Source organism: Vidua macroura, chromosome 1, assembly GCF_024509145.1.
Source record: "Vidua macroura isolate BioBank_ID:100142 chromosome 1, ASM2450914v1, whole genome shotgun sequence".
NCBI classification, from domain to species: Eukaryota; Metazoa; Chordata; class Aves; order Passeriformes; family Viduidae; genus Vidua; species Vidua macroura.
Window position 1 is genome coordinate 92,680,850 of NC_071571.1, and position 23,712 is coordinate 92,704,561.

Genomic DNA, 23,712 nt, shown 5'->3' on the forward strand with positions numbered 1-23,712 from the left:
CCTGGCTTGTTGCACATGGAAGCCTTTTATTGCAATTCTGTTTTACAGAATCAGCTACTTGCCATGAGCATTCAAGTAGAATTGCTGATTTTACAAACATATACATCCACCTGTCAAAACCATAATTCACATTAAATGGAGACTGTAAAATTAACATGCTTTCATGAACTAGGTCACATGTGATCTTGCATCTGATGAATCAAGAATCTAGGACAGACCCAGTTTGTGGCCCTAAAATTATTGCTGTTAATGTCTAAAGTGATGTGATTAAAATTTCAATTGTTCCTATGGGCTATTAACTTAAGATTTGAACTCGATCCTTGTGGGTCCCTTCTAACTCAGAATATTCTGTGATTCTGTCCTGTCACTCCATGTCCTTGTCAAATTTTTTGAAAAGAATTTAAATTATATTTGAAAATTTCTATTTCAATTTATAACTGATGATTCAGAAAAAATTGCAGTTTTATTTGGAATACCATTTCCTTGAGTTCCTGTACTGTTCCAGGTGTCAAAGCAAAGCACTAACGCATTCTAAATCTCTGTGAGCTCATTACTGAAACAAGTTCAGGATAGGTCCACCAACATGGTAGGGGCTGGAGCACTTCACCTGAGGGGAGAGGTTAAAGGAAAAGGTCTTGCTCAGCCTTGAGAAGAGAAAACTCCAGGTTGGTTTAACATCAGCCTTCCAACACCTATGAGGACATTGCTGAGAAGATGAGATGAGCTTCCCCTCAGAAGTGCATGGGGCAGGATGAGAAACAATGAGCACAAACAGAAAAGATAAGCTTGGCCTAGACACAGTGAGAATCTTTTTTTGCAGGGGCATAGTCCTGAAATTAAACCCAGAGAGGTTGCACAGTCTCTGTCCATTATGAGACTGGACTGGACGAGTCACTGGTTCTGACTCCAGAGCTGACCCTGCTTTGAGCCGGGGGTTAAATTACAGACAGGTCCCTGAGGTGTCTTAGAATTTTCCTGTGAACCTATAATACATTGTTTGAAAGGAAAATTGTCTATTAGTACGTCAGAAACAAACACAGTACTGACACAGTAGGAGTTGCATGAGGAAACCTCTAAAGTTTAGCCATCTCAAGAGACCTCCAACAATGTCATGCTAAACTGGATATGTTCTGATAAAGCAGCTTTGCTGTGATTACACATAATGATCCCTAAGCCACAGGAGACTATTATTTTCTCTCCTTGTCATAGGCATGGAAATGTCTACAGCAATGTTGTCATTGGGAAGGAAAAATTAAAATAAGAAATTCTGACAGGAAGAACTCATGAAGTGTATCACCCTCATGTAACAGTGGTTATGCACTAGAAGGGGTTGCTTCCATTTCTGCCATTCTTTTTAAAGAGTTTAGCTTAAAGAATCTAAATCTCTAAGGCTCTGTAGCCTTTTATGTAGTTATTTGAATTTTATTTAGATGTAAGATTCATGTTAAGTGGAATTGTTTCTGCTTAGTCTGAAAGGGCTCTTCAAAATAATTTGCTGTGGCTGTCACAGTTTTCCCTTCTTCCCCAGCCAGCAGGGTAAAATCCTACATGAGATGTGCCTGCAGATTTCATGTACTGTTGAGTTGCATATTTAAAATACAGATTATTTGGGCTGACTGCAAAACAAGCTCTAAACATAACTTCTCTTTTCTGTATATTTTAACTGCACAGTATAGGGAAATTCATTTCAGTGCTCATTGAAGGTTGTTTCTTGTTCTTGATGTTGAGGGTTTTTTTAATAAACAGAGACTTGTTTTAAAGTAGCAAATCTATACTTTTGCCAGGGATGAATATAGTCCTGGATTTAATTCATTAATTTAGCACCTATGAACAAAAACAATTAAAATCCAATTAAAAACTGAAACATTCAAAGAAATCTAACACTACCATAAACTCCAGCAAATGATCAAATGCTACGTGGCTGCAAAGACGACTGTTTTTTTAGGCATATAAGAAATAATTGGCTGACAACCTGCATATATGAGCCTTTTCAGGAAAAATTGCTTCAAAAATGAAAAGAGCAGCCACAAAGTGTGAGTCACTACATCCAGTTGTGGAAAACAGAAACTTAATATATTTGACATGCTCTAATCATCATATATGAAGAAAGTAGAAACTTTCAAGCACTTTTATAGGACAAACCTCCCACTTTCAAATATGAAGCGTAAAGAGCAATGTAATCCTAATAAATAAAATGTGTATTAGTCAATGAGGATAACTTTGGAGTTTTACTTTTGAAGCTCAGTAGAAGCTGAAATAGGCTGCCCTCAAATAACTTTTAGGTGTTTGGAAAGAATACAAGACTACCATTCCTTTCAGACATCACAAAAACATCAAAAAAAAAAAAATCCTGTCCTTTATATTTTCTTTAAAGCTTTGAAGTTTCTTAAAGCTTTAAAGAATATACGGAAATACTTTATTGTCAGAAATACCAAAGTAAAAGTGTGAAGAGCAAAATTTGAAAGTATGCGGGTTTGAGCAGTTGACACATTTTCCAAAGATTTTCTTACAGGTTCTATCTTTAGTACCATAAGATACTAAAACAAAAGTATATCACAATAATAGAGCTTGTATGTACTATATAAACCAGTGATCTGGGCAATCATTCCTCTATTACAAAAAATGTGTGACGGTATTGTTACCTTACATTTTAATAGTGAAAGTCAGAAGATGGTGGTTTTGTTCTGCTATTTCAGTTGAAAAAGTGCATAACAGATCAGAAAAGGCTGCCTTCATAGATCTCTTAGTTAGAAATAAATATAAATATGAATAATATAGCTATAACTATGAATTATAACTATAGATATAAATAAATATAAAATAAATATACATTTGATCTAACAGTGAAATGCCTCAAAATCAGTATGAAGGTCATAGTTACTTAACAAGATGAAAGGGTGCCATGAATGTTTACATAGCAAAACTTACAGCTGGCCCTAACTTCAGTTACATTTAACTTGTTGTGAGACAACTTAAAAAGCAGCAAAGAGAAGCACAATATAAGAGTTTCCATTTTGAAGAGCAATTGTATAGCTGTTAAGAGTGGTAGATGTCAGTGGCACACAGCATTGAAAGTGGAATATATGCAGAGGCCAGATCTTTCAATTTCAGATAGTAGGAGGACAACAAAAATCATAAAGGAGTTTAGTTCAGATGCTTTCTAAAAACTCAGAAAATACATAAGAGCTAATAAGATATTAGTATAAAAATAATTAATGGTGAAAAAGGCCAAATAGTGTATTTACTCTTCTAACGTGGCATCAGCAAACTGTCAGGCAAAGTCTTAATTTTATCAATACATTTTTAGTATTCACACCTGCCTGTGAAATATAAGTTATACTTCTATATAGCAACAGAACAGCAATAATTAAGACCTGACTTTTTCTGTAAAGTTCTATTTAAAACCCACTTAAATTAAATGAATTTTTCTTTACTAGCAGTAATAGACTAATTCTTTATGCAAAATGAAGAACTCTGCTACCACAGCAGAAGTTTATGCTGCTTGTATTGTTGTCAAGACACTTCTGGGTAGGTCACTCCTTTTCCCAACCCACTTCTCAGAAGCACTTTAGATATCAAAGTGTAAGGATGAAGCTTCATTTCCTACCAACTTTGTCCTTGATACTAATTCAATAATTGTTATTTATGCCATAGAAAATTGTTTTGCAGCAAGGAACATGTGAGATCTTATGATGCTCAGTACAAAATGAAACTGAAGGTATTGATAACCAGCATAGGAGATTGGCAGAATGGTCTGATAACTTACTTAGGATTCCTATTGAGTCTACTCAAGTGTAGTCATAATTCCCATCATGACTTTGAATAGTCTATTTAGTCTTTCACCATTCCTCACCACCAAAATTGGTAAATCATTATTTTCTTCAAGATACACTGAACATGTTTGCTGTTGGGATTGGAGTGGGAAAATTTCAATAAAATACCCTATTTCATTTCATTTTCATATCATTTCTTCACTCTACAGGAGGGTTAAAAATACAGGTTTTTATTACTTCATAATACGATAAATTGTAACATTTCTTTGTGATAATACTTGTCATCCTTATATAATTCCTATGAAAAATACATGGTTTTTCTGCTCTCTTTTCTTGCCAGCCAACCGAATGGTGACACAGATAATTGAGCAGTGTCATATTCTACCAAATGCAGCTTACCTCTAATTAAGTGTTGTCCATGTATGAGAAGGATTAGAATATTAAGGTCTTAAGGGCAGGATTAGCTGCAGAAGCTGTCTTCATCCTCGGGAAACAAATTAAAAGCACTGTTGATTAAATGGATGATTTCCAATAGTCAGTGTAGATAGTCCATGTACATCTCGCTGTCACCATATTTTCTCAAAGTGACTGGTGTATGTATGTATGACAGCATTACTTCCATTCAAGAGAAATTAGACATTTACTGTGTGCAAGGAAGCCCTGCAGAAAAATTTATTTTAAAAGTATGAAGAGATTGGTTGATGGCAGTTCAGGGTGTTGGTGACCCTGACGCCTCCTTGTTTTATTACCTTCTTGGTTATTTGAGTAGTACAGCAATTTTTCAAGAAATGTTGCATTTACTTCGACTTCTACCACATTTTGAACTTGTTTTGTTTCTTAAAGCCAGTGAAACTGCTGGCAGGATGGATTTCTGTGCCATAGAATTAAGTGTTAGACCAAAAATAGAAAAGGATTAGAAACACTTAATGGCCAGTGATTTCTGTATTTCAGGACACCACCTCAAAATTTCTCAACCTCTTTCCTAATCTTTATACCCATTTCTTTCACTGCTGCTCAGCCACACAGAGAACTAGGTCCATTTTCAAGCGCTTGCACTAGTTAATTGAATTCCTGACCCCAAATTAGGTTTTGAGATGCCTCATTTCAGCATCTCCTCTCTTCCAGCTGACAGCTGTACATCAAGAGACAAGGAGGTGGCAGTTTCTTTCATGCTTCTCTTCACAATTTGAGCACAAGCTTTTAAACTCACTGCGCTTCAGCAAGTTAGTGCGCAAAAGTGGAAGATGCTGGTTCAAATTGTATGTCATGGAAGCAAGTTTGGAATTCATCTGTATTCCATCCCGATAGACAGCAGCTGGGATGGGGGAGGGAAGAATAAAAGGATGCCTCCCTGCCCTTCCCACCAGCTGTGTTTCACACAGAGGTAGGTACTGCCCAAGCAGAATTAGAAAATCAAGCCCCACGTGCTTCAGTTAGGAAGCACTTTGTGGTAAGACTCATCATAAGACAAGCTACAGGTGAACAGGTTTCCTGAGGTGCCTCACTTCTGAAATGGAGGTGCCTACTAGGAATGTTTGCAGAGGAAACTGAAATGTGCAGAGGGATGTTTTGCCTACAGAGCTGGCCTGCCACAGGTACTGGTGATATCAAAATGGTGGAGATATATCCCTGAAACTCAGCAGTCCTGCTCTCTTTGTAAATGCATCCTTGAGCATCTCTGATAGTTTTCTCCTTCTTTTTTGTTCTGTTTTGTTGTCTTTGACCTTAATGAATGGTCTCACGAAGTGTCCTCCATCCAACAATTGGAAGAATTGCCTATTTATTCCTGTGTTTTCTTTCTTCTTCTAATGGCTGTGTTTGAGATGGGTTGGAATTTTCATGAGAGATGTAGATAGGAATTTCTTTGTTTCTAGTCTATTTGCCTTCAAAGAAACTAGTTATAATTACTGTTTGAGGTTGAACTGTAGTTACTGCTGGGAAAAAACTTCTGCTTCTTGACTTAGTACTCGGAACTGAGATGCAAATAAACATGAACTGAAATAATTAAATCAATTACTGACTTTGACAGTTCTCCTGGTAATCTGTGTAAGCTTTATATTTTCAGAATAATAATGTCCAAATTCATCTTAGCTGAAGTAATTTTTCAGTTGAGATTCTTTCCTTCCTCTCAGTGCTCAGAACTAGGTCTTGCTTGAGGCAGTCCTTTAATTTGTAAAGAAATTACTTCTCTAAACTTTGTCCCAGTGTGACTTTTGACCAGTTTATGTGTGGATAGCTGAAACAATACATTACCAACAGTTTATTAACTTCAGCTGCCATGTCTTTCCTTCAGTATTATATGTTCAATACTTCTTCTGATTTAGAGGCCATAATTTTAACCTGTCAAGTATGTCTTTCAGATGGGGTGAATACACATGTAGTTTTGAAGTTAAACATAATAGCTTCTGTTTGGCTTGGGGAGCTCTGGATACAGCAGGCAATTATTATCAGGTTCCTGTAGCTTTACTATTCCAACCTTCTCTCAGACATCTATTTCTCTTTACCACTCACTGCAAGTAGAAGATAGCCTATTGCTCAGCCTTCCATGGGCTGAGCTGGTGCTTCCCAGGTTTTCTCATCCTTCTGAAAACCTGGCTGCTTCATTTTTACCTCTGCCACCAGAAAGTAAGGAAACTGTAAATAAGGAAAGTGTCCACAAATGCAGGGCTGCATGGAATTAAACTAATTAGCTGCTAAATGTTCAGAACTATTCAGGGGAACTCCTTGGAACAAAAGATCGATGGTTGCAAGGGAAGCAGAAGAAAAGGAGCTGGGGAAGTCAGGAGGTGGTTGCATGTTGACAGTATTTTCTGCATGGTGGTGCATTGTCCAGAGAAAGCCAGCAACAGCTAAAGCACTGCAGGAGGTATGTGGGAATGCAGGGTCAGGAATCCAAAATTATTTAAATTCTTAATTGCCTAGATGTCTCATAGGCACCTAGGTGCAAATTTCACCCAACCTCAGTCTAGCTGCCACTTTTCCTTTCAGGCTTCTGAAATCCTAGATTTTAACGTTTCAGATGCCCAAGTGCAGCGTTGAGGGTAGAACTGCTTAAAGTTATTGTTGAGCTGCTTAGCCCTTCCAACTCTACCAGGGTTCACAGGCTGAGCACTCCGCTATCTGATATTCTCTTTGCAGTCTTGTCTGTATTAGAGGACTCAAAACAGATTAATAGTAGTCTCTTTAGTAACCTGTGGAAATAGAAGATGCACAAAGTTTTTTTACTGGTTTTGATCACATTTCTTGGAGAAGTACCCTGGTCTTTCTGTTTGCATTATCAGGAGTTGAGATTACCACATGCCTTTAATGAAGTTCTCTGTTTTTATGAATCCCTGCCTGACATTGTTCCTCCCACTACCCTGTTTTTAGAGAAAAATAAACAACAGATCATTAGGTTGTACGATTTAATATCCTAGGTTTGTGTTGTGAGCCTTACAAATAATCTGCCCTCCTAAGGACATTGTGACTTACAACAGATTGGGCACAGAAACCAGAGAAAATGGCTTCAATTTTGAATTTGTTTTTGAAACTTCCACCCACAAACTGAGTATCATTTCTGTGCTACAGGTGCACATTCACTGTACATCTAACAGCAGTTTAATTGTAGTGCTAGGCTTTTTTTTTTAATGTTAATTTTTTAATTGGAGATCAAATCATTGCTGCCTGACTGAAAGCAGCTCTCATTTATGTAACAAATTTATGTCTAGCAGCTCCACTCAAGCCATTGGAGTTGTACTAGGGCCACTGAGAATGCTATCATCTTTAGAACAGTGTAAACTTATTAGGATAATTTTTTGATCTTATAAGTGAATCCAGCAAACTAAAATCACCCTTCAATGAAAGCAGATAATTGCATTAGGGTTAAATTATTTTATTTATTTGATGGTTATGTCCTGGAGCCTGCCAGGGTGCTGAGAGTATCTCTCTCTTAACTCCCTCTCTTGCTTCCTAGCATGAAAGTGATGGAACTGGAAGAAATGTGCAAGTTACAAATTTAAGTGTACCACCACTGACTTTTCAGTTATTTGTTGCTGTTTACAGAGCAGCTCAGATTTGTGTGACACAGCAGGCAAGTACAGCATCAGGTTTCTGCCTGATGCATGGGAAGCCTGATTGTTCACCACTTGGCTTAGGCATTCCTGCTTGCACAAAATGCAGGTGATGTGTGCATAACCTGATGGCAAATCTGAATGCTTCGTTCTCCTCACCTCCATTAGATTTTTGCTTTATGCTGACTGCTCAGGGAGGCATACCAGTGTAAGAGATGTGTGCTGTACCAGCTGTGGTCCTGGAACAGGAATCAGATGTGGTGAAAGTTTGCTATTGTGACAGCAAAGCCTGCAGTTGTGGAATCCTTTTCCACACTTCCAAAAGTGACATTTAGAAAGGCAAAATGCAGATGAAAAATAAGTGAAAATTTACAAGGAAGATATTATTTCCCATACCTCTCCTGTTTTCCTTTATTTGTATATGTATTTCCTCTTCTTTCTGTGATGTATTTTTATTCCTACCTGAATCCCAGATGTTTTTAAGTTCACCCATATAGAAGTATGGGTCATCAATTCATTACTACCATGTGCATCATACATCACCTCAAGTCCCTCTAATTTTGATCCAGACTTCAACAGACTGTGATAATATATATTTGATTTATCTATCATCATGTCTTTATGAACACTGGTTGAATATCAGGCCTCTGGAAAGCATGTTCATCTTTTAGAGTCTCCTGACAAGAAAGCACCAGTGTGAAAGACCCAGGGAGGAGAGAGAGAAAGACAGAGAAAGGAGAGGCATCTTTGATCTATTCCTTCAAAGGTAGACCTTATAAAACACCTGCATCTACCAATCAAAAACACTGATTCTAAGAAATCAGGCTTTGTTAGCTCCATTTAATGCAGGACTAATTGTTTAAACACAGAGTGAGATGAAAGAAGTCATAAAAGCTAATCTGTATGTTAAAACTTTTGATTCTGGTAGATGATAGGGTGATTTTCATTGAAAATTAAATTGTAGAAATTCATATATGAATGTGGCTAAATACAGCCTGGGAAATTTTTCTGAAAAGAATGTATTCTGTATTTTGGGATAAATCATTCAGAAATGTAGGAGTTGCTATGGAAATGCTTAAATTAAATGTAAAGCATGCATAAATTTTCAATATACCCATCACTTTGGGAATCGGGCACATATGTTAGGGGGAAAGATATATACATGAAGACTAAGCAGAAGGTAAAACATGGAATATTTTTTTTCCTGTGGTTCTGTGTTTGGAATATTCCACTGGCATATCTATACTTCATTTTGAGTGCAGACCAAAATCCACACTTGAATACCAAAGAATTCCTGTGCAAACTTCAGGACAAGCCAGAACAGCGGGCCTGAGATAACTGTGCCACCAGTGCCCTGTCTTCCCATGCAGCACTTGGCACAGCTTGGACAGCTTTGGGCAAACAAGCTGAATATTCTCTGCTTTCTAGGAAGGTGCTGGGTAGCACCACAGTTGATCACAACATATGGTTGACCCTAGCTGGTCCTGTGCGAAGCAGAGAGAACAAGATGAATTCCAGATGTGCCTTCTGACCTCAGCTATTCCATGGTTTCCTGAAGCTGGAATTATGTGAATAGCCTGATATCTTGTTGTCCTTGCAGCAGTCTGTCCACTGAGCTACAGATGTTCTTTAGCAGATGTAAGTAAAAGGACAGAAAAGTACACTGGGTAAATTCCACCCCTTTACTCCATTCTCCGTGCACTGTGAATTTGACACAGACTAAGAATTTGAAAGTATAGACTTTGCATTATATTCCAGAAATTGCCAGTTAACTAACAAGACAAGACACTCTTTTGGCCATAAGAAGAAATGCTTGGGAGAAAATAAATGCTCAGCTTTTTGCTAAGTGCTCAGACTGTTTGCTCTGTGAGCTCTGTGTACTCAGCTGATGACAGGGCACTGTGTGTTCTCTCCTGACCACCTTCAGGAAGTCCTGGACTTGCTGCACATGCACAGGAGTACCTGCACATGCCACAGGACTCCAAGGTGCAATGGCTGGGTGCAGTGCTTGTAAGGCACTACCAAGAGTGACTGGTGTTCTGTACTACGGTACACGGGAGCCACTCTCACACATCAGCCTTACCATACTTGGTAGTTTGCTATCACTGTTTGACACAAGTTAAAAAACACAGATCTAGAGAGAGGGTATAGCTAAAAAAAACCCTCCAGGTTTCTGTCTGTGGTGATGCTGACATAGTGAATGTCTAATCAGCCTGAAGACTGCAATTTGCAGAAACAGTCTGAATCTCTCTTCATTCTTGAAAGACAGCTTCTGTAAGGTGGTTCAGTTTTCTGTTTTGATCTTCTTGTTAAATTATAGTTCAGCATTCTAATGTAAATTAAAAGAGAAACTGAATCTTCAAATTGCAGCTTCTTAAAAGTTGATTTCCTCTTTAAAAGAAAAAAAAGAGATATCTATATCAGAGATATGTCTCATGAAACTATACACATACAAAGGCACAGGCACCTTTAATAATCAAGTTATTCAGTTTAATCTAAGTCTTGACTTATGAAAAGGCTTCCCTCCTCAAGGAACTTTGTGTCTATCTATCTGTCTGCCTGCATCAGCATTTTGATGTGGGAATGTGCACTTGGGATTTAGTTTCACTTTTTCAGTGAAACTACATCAGAAGTGCTCTGAGTGTGCCTGATGTGCTCTATGCACTGGTGGGTAACAAGGCTACAGGGCTTTGTTTGAATAGGTGTGCCCAGCCCAGGCAGTGCTGCAGGTGGTGACTCATAGTTGCAGTTGTAGGAATCCTGTTGGGTTTGAAAAATGTAAAAAAAAAAAAAACGCAGGCATAATCTTGACTGCACTAAAATGAAAAGTAAGATTCCCATTCACTTTAGGGAAGGCTATAACTAGAGTTGGTGCTCTTCCCACCCTAGCAGCTGCCTGACAGGGATGGACTACAGCAATCAGTTTTTAGATATGGCTGCTGGATCCAAAGCAATTATATACTCTGAACTGCACTTCTCTGCAGAGCTAGAAAAATACACCCTTTTGCACCCTTTAGCAAAGACACATTAACCCTGCTGGACAGCTGCTTTAATGGATAGGTTTAATAACATCATATCTTGTTTGTTTGCAATTGTCCATGCACACAAAATAAATTCCTCTGCTAACAAGGCCTGTACCTATCTGTCTTTCACACTCATTTTAAACACTATTTTATACAGATGTGAGTGAAAATCATTCATTAAAAAATGATCATCCATTAAAAAATGGCATGATGATGGTGAAAAAAAGTACATTCAGTCATGGTCTTCATCTGTGTACTTATCATTTCTCTTTTTGTTTTTTTTTTTTCATTTAGATAAAGCTGGAAAGCTAAGGGTTGAAGATAGCCATGCACATTGCAGATAAGCCTAGGAAGCTAGGACATGCCAGTAAAGATATTATGTCCATATAGGCAGGTGTTCTATTAGGGAATTTCAGGTATTTCTATTAATTGACCACTAAGTAAAATATTCTGAAAAAAAACTCAGAAGTAACAAATGGTACCTGGTGGATTTGATTTCAATTTGTAAGCAATATGCTGTGTCTTTGTAGCCCATGGCATAGGCAAATGATTTTAACCATGGAGTTAAACGTTAGTGGATTCATTGGAGACTATTTGGCAAACATAGAGCCATTTAAAGAGAGAACAAGAACTTATACTTGTGAAAATATACTGGGAATAGAAATTGAACTTAACATCTGTATACTATTTAATTAAAAAGAACATATTTGCAAAGCTAATATAGATCAGACAGTATTGGAGGAAGCTTCTTATTGCTTGTCACAAGAGATGTTGGTCCTCAGGATTTGATTTGATTCACACATGAGCAATGCATATCTCAGTGTTTAGATTCATGATCCTGTGAGTCAACCCAAATTGCATATTGTGACTATTATATTTGATACAATTCTTGAAAGCAGTGTATTTAAGAATACTACATTGAAAAATGAAACCTTTTATTTAATCATAATTAGCAGATATAGGAATCAAGATACCACAGACTTTATATCTTCAGGGGATAAAGGATATTTAAAGAACAGTAAGAAGTTAATATGTCTCCATAAAACCTTAAATGTATAGGGCCATATTGTGAGAGTTTGCTCATACAGTGCTAAGGTACTATTTAACATGCAAATTGTGTAATGGGGACTCTCTCATTTTGAAACACTGCACTCAGTTATTCAGGTACTTTTTGCTTAACCAATTGTTCCTCAATTAGTCCAAATTACTGCAGAAAAAAATTATTTGTAGAAGATGGTTCTATTTAATTAAGGAAGGCTGTCATAACCTGTCTCTACAGAATGGGTTCATGTAGCTTACAGCTGTATAATATTTTATATTATACATATAATATAAAACTGTAATATTTTGAAATTTAAGGTAAGCATTTGTTTGGATTTTTCCCTGAAAACAATAGTATGAGTCTACCTTTGATGGTGCTTTCAAAATTTTTCATAAACAGTAGATTTTCTAATCCCTCAATTGTATGTGAACAAACTATGCTATTTATTCACTGTCTGATATATATAAATCCCTGTGTTTTAACAAGTTAGCTAAATCATGGTCTACTCAAAGTTTTACACTTGTTCATCCCATTGAACATATCCTAGCACTTCTCAGTGGTGGATATACTCATCTATTCATAAACAAGTGTATGAAAAACTGTCATTGTCTTTCCCTGTTCATTCATCCCTGGAGGGTAGTATTGGGTGGGTATTTTTCAAATTAATATTTTGTTAATTCAAGCTCAAAAGACTACATTTATATTCTGCCTTTATAAGAGTTCCTGTTTCTATAATAATTATAATATAGTTTCTGATTCATACAGAGGAAGATTTCATCGCCTTCAATCATCTCCTAAGAAAGTAGTTTTCCGCTTCTAACCAATAATTGCTGTTGTTTAATTTGTTGTATTGAATGACTGATGTATTCATAAAGTCTTGTCAAGGTGATTATGGGAACATCAGGCCTAGTTGCATGGAGATAAAGATTTACAAAGATTATACAAACACATTTCAAAAAGGAAAAAAAACACTTTTATGAAAGTTCATTAAGAGATACTTTTTAAAATTAATATTGATCAGCCTGCAGAAAGAATTCTTTGCTATTTTTTGGCTTATATATGTTGGTTTATATGTCTTAACTGTATGGGATTGATGCTGAGTCAGTTCATATCCCACTTGGTGGTTCCAGAAGGAAATGCTGCTTAGGGGGATCATGTGAACCTGTCCACTTTCTGCATTAGCTCTCTCTTCCCTTTCTTCTTAATTTGGCAGGCAAAAGTGTTCACCACCACTTCCTTTCTTCCCCACGGTCTTCTTGAGCCAAAATGGTCTGATGTTTCAGTCTTCTTGAGTTTTCTGTATTTCCCTTATTCCATCAGATCTCAGGATTTCCCCCAAGGTTTATTTCTATCCTTGTATATTTTATGTATTGTATATTTGTGAGATTCTTACTTAATTTTCTGAGTAATTTACCAAAAGTCTACTCTGCTGTATAAAAACTCAAGTGACCAAGAATTGTCACTGCTAACACTTTTTCAAGCCTCAGATGAGTTGTGAATACCACCTCAAGCTTCAGTTTCTCAATGGTAGGAAAGCTTACTCCAGCAGAGGATTAAGACATCTCACATTACTGAGTTGGAACACTTGGCTCTTACCAGAGGTGCTCCAGAGATCCTCAGTGTGGATTTACTTTGGGGAGAATCAACTAAGAGCTCGGTAGCAGAACATTCTGCAGTTTCCTTAGCTCCTCAAAGCACATCAGCAAAACTGAGATTTTCTGGGGCCACACCACTGCTACTTACCCAGCTGTTTTGGCTGGTCCTGCTCCAAGGAGTCCTCCAGCACTGCCACACGGAGCGCAGCGCAAAGTGCCAGAAGGTCACACCTCCTGCCTCTCCTAAAGTCCTGTCGCGCTGCAACCTTAAAGAGGAGATGATGACAGCATAATAATTGCTCAGATAGCTCAGACAGAAGGGTTTGTTCTGAAATGTGTGACAGGCCGGTTAGTGGCTGTAGGTGAATAGTGCAAAGGAGGTGAATGCCAAGTCAGACAAACCAGGCATCACTGACACCAGCCATCGCTGTTCAGAAATGTGCTGCTTTTCCTGCCCTCATGTTGATAATGCCTGTCTCCCTGTCTTTATCTCGTCCTCTGCTGGTCTCTGTGGGCTGTGCAAAGTGGTATAAAGAACAAAGGCATCAACCCCTTACTGTTTCTCTTCAATGCCTTGATCTTGGAAATGAAAAATTGGGTGTAAATGTAAGCTGTCAGGGGCTATGCTGAGAAAGAGTTTTTGATGGCTTTCATGTCAGCTCTGGAAGCACTCTAGAAGAATTACACATGCTCACCTGTCAAAATAAAACTATGGAATAGACATCCCTAAAAAAATAACAGGAGAAATTATTAAATTGCTAACTACACCTATTAAAAATTACAGATAAATTCCACTTTACCATGGAAATAACCACCTCAATGAATTCTTCAAGTCCAGTAAAGATTACAGGCTTTGTTTCCAATACTGAAACAATCCAGCTTCCTGAAACATGCTGACACCTGACACAGTATGATACACCTGTACTGGGAAGATGCTTGTAGGTAAGATCATCTCTACCAGGATAACTTCAAGTTCTCATGACAAGAGAAAAAATGTAAAGCTATGGATATACACTATATGTTTAGCTATATAAATGAAAGCACATCACATCAATGCTTCCTATAACTCTACAGCTTGAAAAAATAAACATTTTGTCTTGTCCAGATCTTCTAATGCAAGAATTCACAGAAACATCACCTTTAAAATAAGCAAATGTACTAATATTATCAAGAATATGTGGGAATTGCAAGGCAGAGTAGGTTCAGAGTTATCTGCTTGTACTACATACATATATTTAAACATATATATCATATATATGCTTCAAAAACAAACAAAAAAAACCCTATATGATTTCAAGTCTAACAATATAAAAAAAAAAACCTATGGAAATATAGAATGGATTTTATGGTTGCTAGGTTGTTTTTTTTTTCACAGTGGCTTGCTTTTTCAACTGAACAGTCTTCTGCTGTATACCAGAGCAAAGGACCTGCAACATTTAAAGTGTTTGGTAGACTTGTGTTAAATCAAATCTGGTCTGACAGATGCTGAAAGAAAATAAATTATTTAAGAAAAATGTTGCATAAAAGTTTCACTGAACTGTGAGAAAGAAAAAATTCCCATGACTACCTGCTTTGCTCTGAATAACGTCAATAGAAGTGGCAACACCAAAATAGCTATTTGTAGAAGAAAGATGTCATGGAAAAATCAAAAATCCCTGTAATTGCTATTCTTTTTGTGTTTTGGGGGCATGTAGTTTTCAAGGTAGCTTAGTGCAACTATTATAGTTTCTCACTCATGTCAACTATTCCTATGACATCAAGAGAAATACCTGGTGAATAAGATTTCAAGATTTTTTTTTCTTTTCTATAGCTTTTAAACTATCTTCACATTTGTGTATTCATTTAGAATGGACCAAAGAAAAATTGAGAGATTTTGTGGCATCTTTGGTTACAGGGGTATGCTTTGGTCTAACTCGACTTTGGTTGTTATGGTGGTATTCATCCTGGATACATCTGTAGGGCAGCTATAACACCTGAGCATACTCCATTCCACTCTTCAGATTTCAGGAAATGTGCTGGTCCAATGGTCCAGTGAAGACCAATAAGGCATGTTAAAGGAAGATAAAACATGTTGACACTGAAACACAAGCTCAAGATGTAGCTTCTCAAGAGCTACATGAAGAGTTTACTGGGTCAAAATCTGAAAATATCAGTACAGCAAGAAAATTTTGTTTTACAGCCTTTCAATTTAGTAGACAAAACATAGTAAAAACTAAAGGAACCTGATAATTCATTTTAGACATCAGAACAAAAATTAGGGCTATTTTTTCTGCAGTCAGTACAATTGGCTCAGCAAGAGCTATGTAGGTTTATTGTCACAGGATTTTTTTTTTTTTTTTCTAAAAGAGATGTTTTATTTCAAACTGGAGTTGAAATATGAATATGAAAATCTATATTCTGTGTTTTACTGAAGATGAGACAGCTAGCAAGACAGTCTCATTTAACTGTAATGTCAATATAACTATGAAATATTAAGTCTCATTCCGGAGTCTTTCTTTAACACAAGACGGACATTGATTTAAGATTCCAAGTAATTTTTATTTGTTTAGGCCTATATTTTTCACTACTGAAACAGGACTCTACCAAAGATAAAGGCGTACTTTGTACAGCTTTAATCACCTGCCTTTACCTGTAAGCTTTGCTGGCATAATTGAGTCTGTAAAAGCTGCAAAGATGTGTGGTTCACTCATTGGTGTCACTGCTCTAATATAGGTTCAGTTATACTGGCCAGCATGAATCTTCAGAAGTAATCCTTCAAGAACACAGATCTCCAAGCTAATTGCTGATGATATTCCCTAAGTTAGATATTGGGATATTTTTCTCAGAAAATATTGAGTAGCCATAAGATTCATACACTTGTAAAAAAAAGGTAGGCTCAGTCAGTTTTCCCATGCGGAATTTTTTTGGTCGGTAAGTGCTAAAATATTCTTGTTGACCTTTGTTAACTAAAGAACATCTCTTTTGAATTCAACATGACCTTTCTTATCAAAATGGAGTTAAGTTATATCAAAGAAGATTATCAATTTTAAAAGGTCAAAGCAAAATGAAATCTTTTAAAGCAATCAAAATATTTCTGTTGACCTGACCTTTATTGATTTATTCATCCACTCATTTTTGCATGAAAATTGTATGTAAAAATGTTATATCTGAGAAATTACTAGTGTTGCAAGGTGGGAGAAAAAATGAAAATCTTCAAAATTTTTATCAAAGACTAATGTTTTCATGTACTTCTGTACATTGAGAGGTACCTTATGTTTGACTGTCAACAAGAAACTTGGAGTTGATTGAAGAGAAAGCAGGTTTTGTGTTGGGGAAATTGAATTAACTTATTTTAGAAGGATTTATGGAAGAGAATTAGATGTTTCTGCATCAATCATCATGATGAAATTATGGAATATACTTATTAAGCTAGTCTTAGGATTTAAAAATTACAGATTTTGCTCAAATTTTTGAAAACAAAGGAAATACCTCCCCTTACTACAGCAGTTCCTCAATTAAGTCTTAGTGCAGTCATAAAAATAGCAGCAAAATCCTCCCATAGGTTGATGGACCATCATCTTATAATTTTGGAGAATACAAAGAAAAAAAAAATCTCCCTAATGTTGACAATTAATCTCTTTTTGTTTGCCACAGTCCAGAAACTATTAATTTATCAGTGCCTGCATAGGGCAGCAGTGGTCTCTGCTGATATTTGCCTCTGAAAATGTCACACAACCCTACTTTATGCTTCCCTCTTCTCCCACACATGATATAGATGTTTTTAAATCCTCTTAGGGAATGGATTTTTCACTTTCTAAATTAAGTCAGTGTCCATTTGTTGTTGTTGCTGTTGTCACTACAATGCAAATAAGCATAATGATAAATATTTTTAGAATCTATAAATCAAGGGAATTATAGCACTAAACAGAAAATATAAGACAATTGTAGAGGTGAGATTGTTGTCCTCCTTGACCCAAAAAGCCAGGCACAATTGAGGACCTGGTTTTTCTCATAGGAAGAAGCAACTGATGATAGCTTCTGTTAGTTGTTGGGTGCAAGTCTGGCTTGTTTACAGGAAAAGTGTTAAATCCTGTTTCTCTGAGTGCCACATAATGGGCAGTAAGTCACATCCTTGCTAACAACTCAAAGCCTACCCACTAGGAAATTAATTACAAAAACAGCCTCTAACTTGGTTCCAGCTGGGGCCACCCAGTTTGTCCCTGGCTGTCCTCTGTGGTTTCACTCTACTGTTCTCCTTTCTGCCTTTGCTGTCCTTCCCAAGAATGCTGTCTGTTTCCATTACCATAAGCAAGGAGGCATTGAATTGCTCCAGTCACCAAAAGGAGTGCCTGGCATGGCCTTCAGCATAGCATGAAATCTAGCTAGGAAAGGAAAAGAAAACTAGAAGGAGCTGCAAGTCTGGGTTGTGAACCACAATTCTGGACAGCTTCACAGGAAAGGAGGGTAAAATATTCATCTTGTGAAGCTGATACCAGGAACTGTACATTTCTTGAAGAATCTGTACAGTGCAAGAGGGTCTGGGTTCCTCATTCCTCTGACCTACTTCTCTTATGTGTTTTGGCCCCTTGCCCTCCCTTCGAAGGAAACCACACGTTCTACTGCCGAGCGCTTTATTAAGTCTTTGCAACACTTGTCCCTCTGTCTCCATGCCATACACAGAAAAATTTCATTATCCAGTCACTAGATATGCAACTGGGGCAACATTCTCTGAGGAAATAATATGATGCAAAATTTCCACTGAAGCAATAGCTGAGTGCAGAGTGGGAAGACTCAGTCACAGTTGTTTGAAACTCGCAATGATTCAGGAGAATTTTGCCTTCTCCCTTTTCATTTGCTAGTCTGTGATTGTTTGCAGGCATCACAGAGGTTTCTTGACTCAGTCTAAACTATTTTTTTTGCATTTTATGTTAATGCAAATAAATGCAACTGGTTGGATTAGGAGATGATATTAATAAAAATAGCAAGAAATCTCTGGGAATCTTTTGCCTCTCAGGAAAACAGTTTCATTTAAACAAAAATGAACCACCACAACAGGAAAATAAAACTCATTAAATAAAGTGATGTTATAAATAATGCCGATGGGAGATTTTCTCTACAAATAAATGTATGGACAAATTCATGATACAAGAATTTATAAATAGCTCTTCTGGCATTTTATCATCTTTAAATCAGACTAATTTACAGTATGTATGCTGACTGATTTATAGAATTATTTGTACAAGAGGCAGATGGGGACCTAAAATGTAGGTTTCTTTTAAATATATTGCAAGATGATATCACTTTGTCTTTATTATCAAACCTTGGGGTTTTTTGGGATAATAGGAATGACAGGGGTTATCTCTAATATATTTGAGGGTGGAGGGGAGGTTTCCTGTCTTTCTTCAATCCCATTCACTTGGAAATTTAGGCCTGGATTCTGTATATGTAACAAGCTGAGGGATGTAAAATAGCAACATCAATGTCCTTGAAGCCCCCAAATATATCAGTATATTTCCCTTGGTTTAGATGGCACATCTTTATTCTTTAGAAAACCAAATTATGAAAAGCAACTGAATAAAAAAAGAGGATACTCTTGTTGGTATTCCAGCAAGTGTCATTTTGTTGTGTCATGATTGCTAGCTAACCATTACTGAATTACTGTCTCATACTAAAATACCACTTGGAATGAAGATTTTTTATGAGTTACAATATAAATATCTATATTGCTATATTGAATTGTGGGAATAGTTTAATTTTTGAAGTATTTGTGAAGCCAGACAATGCCTAAAGTCCAGTCCATTGCTTCAGGTGGGGTGGTGAACTGGATTTCAGTATAAAAAGAAAATGAATGAAGCAGAAAATACCCTTTAATCCCTTTGGATAACCTAAAGATACCCTTTAGTTCATGTCACAGAGGAAAGAGGTGTGTATTCACATCTGTGTAAGAAAGCTTGTATCCTGAACACTGCATACCTCATTTTTCAATCATTAGAATGTTATAGAAATGTCCAAACTTCTCAATTAACATTGGAGGGAAATAAAATTGGTCACTGGACTGCAAGAATTCAGTAATAATCTTGTGCTTTGCTGAGATACCCTGTGACATATAATGGGATACATAAGGTACCCAAACCTAAGCTCAGGTATCAACAAAGACAAACCAGGTTGCCTATTATTCTAGGTTGCCTACCAAATTTTTAATTGGAAGGCATTCCAAATGAGCTACCCTAGCTTAGTATTGCCATTCCTATTTCGCATTAATGGAAAGTACGACTGCACAAAGTAAAAAATACATGAAACAAAAGGGATCCATCTCCTGGAAAACCTCTTCTTCATATCACTGTTCACATCAGCTGTTTTGCTCTAAAAATACCTACAAATCATTAAGTAATCAAAAAGTTGACAGTGTCTGATCCTTCTCTTTTCATCAGTAATTAAGAGCCTGGCTCTCAATTTCACACTGAGTGCTCAAACTGTTTGAATCCTTTTATGAAGCACCTTTACAGAATTCAGAGTTTAATCCAACTATAATTATCCTTGGGATGTAAAAAAAAAAAAAGTGAATTTAAGAAGTAAAGAACAGTCTTCTAATTTTGCAAAGTCTGAGTTTTAAGACAAGGAATCACATGTGAGGTCCATATGAGTGCTAAACGTGCCAAATTAAAGATGCCAGAGATATCTAATTCACACTGCAAATTAGCTGTAGTATATAGTCATTATGCCAGTTCAATTTAAGCCATTTAAAGGGAAGATAAAACAGAGTGGGATGGTATATGAAGGCCATTTTAACAGTGTGACAGAAGAGTATGATCCTGCATTTTCCTGTGCTGTGGAAACACACAGTTTCTTTTAAACATAGCAAACAGAAGCTGCAACTATTTACCTTATGTTCCATGCCCATCTTTGGAAAAGACTGAGGCCTAATCGTGTGACTTTCTCACTGGTGAAAGTGCAGCTTCAGAAATGGCCCAGAGTCACACTGGGGGTTTGCTGCAATGTCCTGAACAAGCTTGCTGGGACTGACCCCCGTGAGCTCTCTCACACAGCAGCACCACAGCTCTGCAAACAGAACCGTCTGCTCTACTGGCCAAGAGACCTGGTGAGGAGGCCATGTAGAAAAACTGCCTTGGGAAGGTCAAGGACTTTTAGATACTATGTGCTAGCCCAATCTGTTCTTCACAGATATTTGCTGGATAAAATGCCTCAGGGAACATAGACCCTTCCTCCTTTTAAAACTTTTGTGAAGCTACAGAAAAGAAGTAGCAATAAAGACACAAAATAAGTCAAAGTTACATTAGTCATCATACAAATATCTGCCTTTTTGAGAAGAATTTTGAAATTGCACTTACGGATTTAAAAATAAAAAATAATTTAAAAAAATAAAAAATAAAATAAAAATCAGATTTCCCTAATGGTTACTGATAGTCTTAAGCTTTACTTCTCAGTCTGCCAGTTCCCACCTGGGATATCACTCACCTGTTATGTCAAGGACCTGCCACCCCTCCCAGAAGACTCAAGGGGAAAGGAAATGAAAGGGCAACAGAACAACAGAATTGACTTATAGTTTAAACACACAGACACAGGGGATATCAACATTCTATGGGCAATCTGTTTACTGGTTTGGGTTGCTTTCTAGACCTAGCAGATCTCATGTAAAACAAGTATTTTACTGGTGATGATACACAACTCTTGTATGAAGTGAACAGATTAAACTATTTATGTTCAACTGCTGAAAGCACTCCAGAAATTGATGTCAATGTCAGAAACATTATTAGGTTTCAGAAGAGGTAGGAAAGCTTCAGCCTAATCACAAGACAGGAGGTCTTCGGGCTTTTGAGAATGACATCTGAAGGGCATTGAGATTGTTTTCTATAAAAGGAAAGGGCAAATTTCCAGTACATGCATAATCACTGGTAGCATTTATGTTGTCATCCTCTCTAAAGCAATAACAAAGTGCACAAATGGTGGATGATTAGAGAGGTCAGTCAAGTGCCCCATTCAGCTGTAATTGTAGAGTTTTCAAAAATTCTTTTGACATCAGAAAATATCATATGTTTTTTTAACCCTGCTTTTTTCTGTGATTAGTTAATTCATGCAAAATCAGTGAAGAAACAGAATGACAAATTAAAAGGAGTAGAACACAACTGTCATTTTGCAGTAGTGTTGAGTAATCAGAAAAATCCGTTCACTTTAAAATTACTGCTACCTGCCAACCTTTAATCCTACGCACACAGGACCTCAGAAAAATTTTGTTTAAAAAATTTATCACCTTGCAGGTCTTGAAAGTCTTTTGAAAGAAGTGCTGCCCCATGTACACTTTTGCTGCAATCAGTATTCTCTCTCTCCTTGCTCTACCTAGATCACTTCACAAGATTTTTCTATCTCACAAAGAAAATCTGAACACACTGTTTTACTTAATCAACATCGATTTTGAACTATCATGCCTCATAACATCTGACAATCTTCCTAGTAAGGAAACTATGCTTACTCTCTTAATAGTATTGGAAAATAAATTATGTTTTCCACTTAATCATTTTTGTGCCTGGATCTTAAAAGAGAGGTTTTGAGTAAAAAATGGACATACACTTTCCAGTTTTGAATTATATTTTAATTAGAGAAGATATAAATTATATAAAATTATATAAACATATAATCTGCCACAAACCAAATAGGAATTCTTGTTTCATTAATATTCCTCAAAACAGGGAATTATTCCAATTACTTGTAATTACTTAAAAGTGGAGGAATCCTTCAGTCCAGGTGTGATTAGAGTTTTCAATCCAGGAACAAGGAAAACAAACCACATGACATCATCCACCACACCAGGTGAAAGTCCTCATTATTTTTACATTATGTTTTAGAAAAGTAGGAAACTGAAATAGAAGAAATACCTGGCAGGAGTCATGTAGCACTGGGGAAGCAAAGAGAGTCCCCCGCTGACTCACCAGTGTGAAGGAAAAAAAAAAAAACAAAAAAAAGAAAACACTCTGATGATGAAAACCTTAAATTTTATGTCACTTCTGTAATTCCAGACCATAAGAGATGAAGCTTCTGGCAGGTTAGAAAAATTTCTGTGTAATACAGTCCTGGTCACACATCAGTAACACATTCAGAGCTCAGTGTGAATGATTTGTCCCGTGAAGTTTATTACATAATAGGAAAAAAAATGATGTTAAACATATTAGGTTGTAGCTTTGACATGAAAGGTGTTTTCAGCTCACCTAAATTTTAGCACTGAGCTTTTGTCATTGATCAGGGAGAATGAGGCAGTTCAACTGATCCCCAGACAAATATTTGTAGCTTCTTAAATGTTGTGATGACACTTAATGTTCGCAGTCATTTCAGTTCTTCAGCTAATGGCTGTTCGCCTGCCATCAACAACCATTAGGATGGAGTCATAAGCTCTTTGGGAGAGTTAATATTGCTGCCTTGGTTTTTATCTTATTTTAGGACACCTTTTTTTTTTTTTTTTTTTTCCAAGGGCTTTATTTTTCCATTTAGGGTTTCTACAGAAGTTCAGGACAGGAAAAGGTTTTAAATGTTAATGTCTTGCCTACTGGAGGCTTTGCAAAGAGAATTGTGAATAGTTTCACTGTGCAGCGCATCATAGTGCAAAGTTGTTTGGGTTTTCTCTTTTTTTTTTTACAGTGTATGATGTCAGGGGAAATGCCTCACATACAAAAAAACCAGTGGAAGAAAGTGAACTGAAAATTATTGCTGTGACTACTAAAATACATAGCTGAAGTCATACCTCATCAGAGGAAGTAAAAATAACCTTTAGGAAATTATTCAGATCTCGCCAAAGTCCTTCCATGTACAATTCTACTTTTCAGTTAGTGAAAACATTACTTTTCTTTATATAATAATTATTATACTTCTGCATGAGACATTTTACATGTGTTATTCACAAAAAAGGAAAATTGAAAAGCCCACTGGGACAACCAGGTACAGAAACCTACGTCTGAGTTGATCTTAGTTTGACTGAAGCTCGAATCCATTCTTTCAAAGTAGAAAGGAAAAATAGCTTTCAGTATTTCAGATTTTTTTATAAACACAACGGACTGTAGGTACATGCATCTCACAACAGGAGTGTTCTGCAGTATGTAATTAAAACAAGTTCTCTTAGAATTACATACAAGATCCTTGTGTTCTTTAACAATGTACACCATTAACAAGCAGTCTAGCAGTTTGACCAGACCCTAATATCTCCTCTAATTATATACAGCATAGCAGATAGTAACCCTTTTCTCT

General features: G+C 36.7%; 1 protein-coding gene across 1 annotated transcript in view; it reads left to right on the forward strand.

The window, feature by feature from the left end:
- The window catches only part of GABBR2 (gamma-aminobutyric acid type B receptor subunit 2), a 350,484-nt gene that overhangs the window by 286,526 nt on the left and 40,246 nt on the right, over positions 1-23,712 (forward strand). The gene's annotated exons all lie outside the window — the stretch shown is intronic.